The sequence below is a fragment of the Aythya ferina genome, assembly GCF_964211825.1.
Source record: "Aythya ferina genome assembly, chromosome: 5".
Taxonomy (NCBI): domain Eukaryota; kingdom Metazoa; phylum Chordata; class Aves; order Anseriformes; family Anatidae; genus Aythya; species Aythya ferina.
Window position 1 is genome coordinate 56,357,266 of NC_140301.1, and position 5,769 is coordinate 56,363,034.

The following is a 5,769-nucleotide window of genomic DNA, read 5'->3' on the forward strand; positions in this document are numbered from 1 at the left end:
CTCAGCTGAAATAATGTGAAGAAGCCTCAAAATTTGATATCAGCTTGAGTATTTGTTGGGCAGAGAAAGATGCTATGAGAGGACTTATCTGTGGAAGTCAGAGACTAAAATCCCTGTTCACATCTCTAGCCAGGGGAAAAGCACAGATTTGAGCAAGTGTCTGTCACATCACAGCTGAGACTCCTAACTCCTCAGCCAGCACGTGGTCATGTCCCAAATACAGTTCTGTGGGGCATTTAGCTTATACATACACAGTTTATTGAGGGAGGACCACGCAGCAAAGCAGAACACCCAACGTGAGACTCCTCACGGTCTGACACTACAAAATGAACGGGATAAACTGCATGTGCAACCCACAGACATGTCAGTGACTATAGCATTAGGTGACAGCTAGGCAGATTTTAAACATGCTACCTAAGTATTAGATCTGGGCAACTAAACAGGTGGATACACACTTTTTGAGTGTTTGGGCAAAAGTCTTCAGAAAAGACTTACAGCATTGGGACTTACTGGGTTACTAAAGTTGGTCTAATTCAAAGGAATTCATGCTGAATCACTTTTGCCAGACCTATTCTTAAAGTGCCCAAGGATACAGGAACTCCACAGTCTAGGTAAAGTGTTGCTGTGCTAAATTGGGGATATCTTTAGTAGAAGGACTGCAGCAAGGCTGGCCTTACTGCTCCTGTTTCAAGCTTAATAATGCTACATATGCTGTAAAGTTTGTACATGTTTATCAGATGAGTCAGTATAACAAAAGATACAAACATTTTTTATTTTTTCATGGCCACCACAACCAGAGTCAACATGTTACCACTCCATTTTCATTTGCAGCAGCTTTTTACATACTTGGTGGCTGTTATCACAAGACCTCTGGCCTTTTTTTTTCTAGACTAAACAACCCTGTCCCTTTCATATTATCACCCTTGGGCCTGTTTTCCAGACCTGGGTTCATGCACTTGTGGCTGTCTGCTGGATTTTCTTCAGCAAGGTCTCATCTTCCCCACGGTGCAGCTGGATCTTAGCTGGATGGTTCAGCAGGTCTAAGGACACCTTCGTTTTACAGGTTGTGCTTCCAGTTCAGTGTGGTGTTTGCCTTTTTTTTGTGGCCACATAACATTTTGACTCCTATTCAGAGAAACATCATGGACTGCCGTGTGATTCTTCTTGTTTCTGACTTTGTGCCATCTGCAGATTCAGCAAGTGCACTTTCTGTTGCATGCTCCAAGTCTTTTGTGAGAAGACAGAAGAAATTTTGAACCACAAGCAGAACCTTCACAATTTGATCTGCACTTTGTCCAAATAAATTCTTTACTGCTCCCGGAGTACAGTTCTTCAAGTGCTTCTGCACCACTATAGTTTTTGTATCAGGGCAGTGAGCAAACAAATGTTTGGTGAAAATGTAGGTCTGAAAAGAGACAGTTTAATTTTGATTAATTTATTCTGCAGTAAATCTAAAGTGCATTGTTTTAGTCATTTGGGCATATATAGCTCGTATTTGTTGACCTGAAGTTAAAAGTGTTGTGTATTTAATCTAAGTAGGCAGATCTTTGAACATTTTTCTGTGAAACTGCTAAAATTAAGCATTGTTAGGTGGATTGGTTCTAATGGATGAACTCCGAGGTACAGGCAGCTCCCCTGAGATCCTGCTACTGATTCTTTGTCAGGACCCAGCACCAGGGAACAGGGAAACCACATACCTGCAGCCTTTACAAGTCCCATGTCACTCTGCATGGCCTCCCTGTTAATCTCACACATTTCTCAATCTGAAAGCCAAACATTTGCTTTGAACTGAGCAAAACCCACCTTGAAGATTAGATTTTTTTCTCATGTCAAACACAAAAATGCATTTAAACCCATTGATTTCAGTGGATTTCTGTTTGTTTTTAAATTGGTATGAGAAGAAAAATAAATCACTTCAAGTCATCAGCTGCTTCATACTTCTTCTATGCAAAGTTAATGTTCTGAACTTTTATAAAGATATTTTTTTCTCCTGGTAGATTAGTTTGTAAAGTTTTCAATATTATTTTCACAAGAAATGGAAGGTTTAATATTGCTAGCACTGGAAAGAAAATGCAGCTGGAGTTTCTGAACATCTCAGAAATACAGTGAATATGATTACAGAAATGCTGAAGAGAATATCAAAAATTCTTCAAATTTCCTAAATCTGTAACAATATAAAAGAAAAACACAGAACATTTTAAAGTACTTTTTGGCTATGAGGAGCTGAGAAGCTGCACCTTTCTTTGCACAAAAATGTGTAGAAATTTCCTCCAAACCAGTCACTGGCTGAGAGGCAAAAAGAAAAAAAAAAAAAAAAAAAAAAAAAAAAAGGAAAGGAAAGGAAAGAAAAAAAATAGCTGAAAACACTGTCATCTTGTCCTCACATGTCCTTAAGCAAGACAATTTACATATATATAAATATTCATCCCAGGATTATTTTTGTTTAAAAACAAACGAACAAACAAAACTGAGCATAACCAACTAGCCAACCAAAAGAACAGCAGTACATCTACTCTGGAAAAATATGTGAGTTTCTACGCCAACAGATGGAAGGTATGATAAAGACAGGAAAAAAGCCATGCCACAATGGCAATGCTAATCATTAATCAAAAATTGTTACAATATATAGCTCTGGGATCCTATCTGTCTTTGGAGTGTAGCTCTGTACAGGTTCTCCTGCAGAGGAACAGCACCAGCAATATATATTTCTTGCAGCAAAGAGTATTTTTATATCCAAGATATGTTGAGCTGTGACAACTAAGTGACACTGCTGATGATTTTTGCTGTTTACAACCCATAAAAAATCCATAAATGTAATGCCTGACAAATAATTATTCCGCAATGAGATGACTCTCTTTATTATTTAATGAATAACATGATTTTGCTATTAGGCAGCAAAAAACTTGGAAGATTTGATGGAACAGTAAGGAAAGCTTTAGAGAAAACTTCGAAAGAAAATAAAAAGCCTGGAGGTGAATGAAACTGGGATAAAGCACAAAAGGGATGAGCAAAAGCAGAAAGAGATCACTGGCACAGGCTTCCTTTCCCTACTATTGAGACAGAACAAATGTAGGTAGGTATGTATTTCATTAAGATACTCAGTGTGGTACTGAACACGGGGTGAGTACAATTACAAAGGGAAATAAGGTATTAAGTAAAGAGAAGTTTAAGCCACTAACAAGAACTTCAGCTGCACAGCAGGAACAGGCTGCCTGCAAATGGTTGAGGAGACGGCAGACCAGTGCAGAAGCTTCTCAGTTAGGTTCATGAGCTGCCAGTGCATGGCTGTAATGAGAAACAGAGCCAGTGCTGGCTGTTCCAGAAGGAACAAGTTTGAGCTCAGCTGGCCTGGGATGCTGGGCAGCTCTAAACTGTCTGGTACTAAAGTGAGAAGCCCAAAGAGTCTGGAGTAAAGCCTATGCTTGAGTTGTGGCCAGACATCTGGTATATATGGGACCAAAGGGATCGAGTACCTTAAAGGACTTTGCAGTAATCTTCCATCCTTACAACTGAAAGAATGGTCAAGACAAAAGTAAAGGTTAAATTTTTACAGTGCAAAATTCTGAAACCCAAGCTGGAGGCTTGTATTTCAGGCCACGTTAGACTGCACATGGCATCTGAATGTGAATATATATGCAAAATGCCAAGTAGCTGTATCTTGCATGTGAAGTGCAAATGGCAGAAAGAGGTAGCAGTATTTCAATGTGTGGAGAAGTGTGGGAGAGGAGCTGACTTTCAACATGTCTGTGAAACTTGACAAGTCCGGGAATGTCTTAGGTGAGATATTTCCAGCTGAGAGGAGAAGACATTAGTTCCTGTGCAGAATAGGGAACTTCACGTGGATCACGGTCTACAATTCTAGCCACCCATGCTCAAGAAACACGAACTGAGTTCAGAACAGGTGCACGGCAGGCAGATGAGAAAAGGGAATTGAGAGATGAGTGAAAAACCTTACTTTTTTTCAGCCTAGCAAAACAAAGCCTGAGACTGGATGTAATTCCTTCTATAAATACATATGTGGGAAAGTGAGAGGAAGTATTTAAACTAAATGACAATGTTAGCACAGAACATATGGATATAAATTGGCCAGAAGGCTAGAAATCAGCAGACGTTTCTAACTAGAACAGCTCTGGAACAGTTATTCAATAGGAACAGCGGGGTGTTGTATCATTTAGTTGACATCAGTAGTAGGGAAAACTAGACCCAAACATCAGGAGCTCGCTTCCAGTCTTCTCTTCCATATTTATCACCTCCACTGATCAATGCCAAATACTCAGCTGGAGAACACAGAGTGTTAAATCTTCCCTCCCTCCTTTTCCCAGAGGAAACACTGCAGATGCCAGAAATGAAGTAGAGCAAATGTCTGCTCTGCTTGCCACCATAAATGCTGACGAGGTGCTGGAGTCTGGAATATGTTCTCTCCGTTTCTGTGCATGCACATACATAAACTCTCACAAGCATGTATATTTGTATGTCTGTGCAGATACACAGTGCACACAGATGAGCATTTGAAATGGACTATACACAGTCATATTTTTATTTCTCAGGAGTTCGAATGTTACAGTAGTTTCTCTTCATCCTTATACTGGTAACAGAGTGTATGAGCATTTTTCTGCATTTTGACCACTGCAAATACAACATATTTGCATGATCTCATACATATCATAGTATCGCTTCTGAGCCACAGTGAAAAATAAGGAACTATGCCAGGAGGGGACACCTGAAAATGCTGAATTTTTGCCACTTGAGTGCTCGTGGATGTATGCATGCAGGCATGTACATTCATACACATGCCTTCTGCTAACACAGGTACATGTGTCTTAGCCTGGCCTGTGATCTGCCTCTTTCCAGGTTGTTTTTGCAGGGGCACAGTCCCACACACTAGAGGTTAGTGCATTAACACAGACATCAAGCCCCTGGTGTTGGCGTGCCACACCAGGGAAGTGTGTGCACCAATCTGTCCCTGGGACATGGCCCGGCGTGCCTCACGCTGAGCTTATTCACTTGCCTCACGCTGAAGGCCCCGTCCTTTCTCAGGTCAGCATGCAAGTATATGCATGGATGTGCATGTGTGTCCCACCACAAGGCTCTCGGGTGTCACGGGCCACCAGGGCAGGGCACGTGCCCATCAGCGCGGTGTGTGCCTCTTCGGTGACAACACCCGCGTACACTTCAGGCGCGCGCGTGTGTCTGTCAGCATGCGGCCGGCCGTGCTCCTTGGGCCAGCACATGTAGCCGTGCCTCATGGCCACAGCCTCGTGTGTGTCGGAGTGGCCTGCGTGTCTGTCCTTATGCTGGTGACAGCTTTGTGCCATGGGATGCTGAGTGTGTATGCACACTACTGCACATGTGCTGGCTGCCCCTTGCGTGTGTCCCACAGAGACAGTCCCAGGTGCCTCAGAGCTGTGTCCTGCGGGGTCACAGGCCCGGTGTCTGTCTGTCTGTCTCACACTGTAACTCTGTGTGTTACTCAGGTCTCTGCGTGCCTCACAGCGACCCAAAACCCAGCGCGTGTCACTCCCCGTGTCCCTCAGCGCCATGTGCGAGTCACAGCCACACTGCCCCACACCCCCCAGCCCTGCAGCGACAGCCACGGAGCCCTGCGCTCTGCCGCGTCCCTACACCCCCATGCCACGGCCCCGTGTGCCCGGGAGCTGGGTGTGTGTGTGGGAGGGCAGACGGCTGCGGGAGGCAGCGGAGGGCGAGAGCGGCGGCTGCGGCCGTGCCCGGCGGGGCTGGCAGGCAGCGGGCCCGCACGTCAGCGGGGCG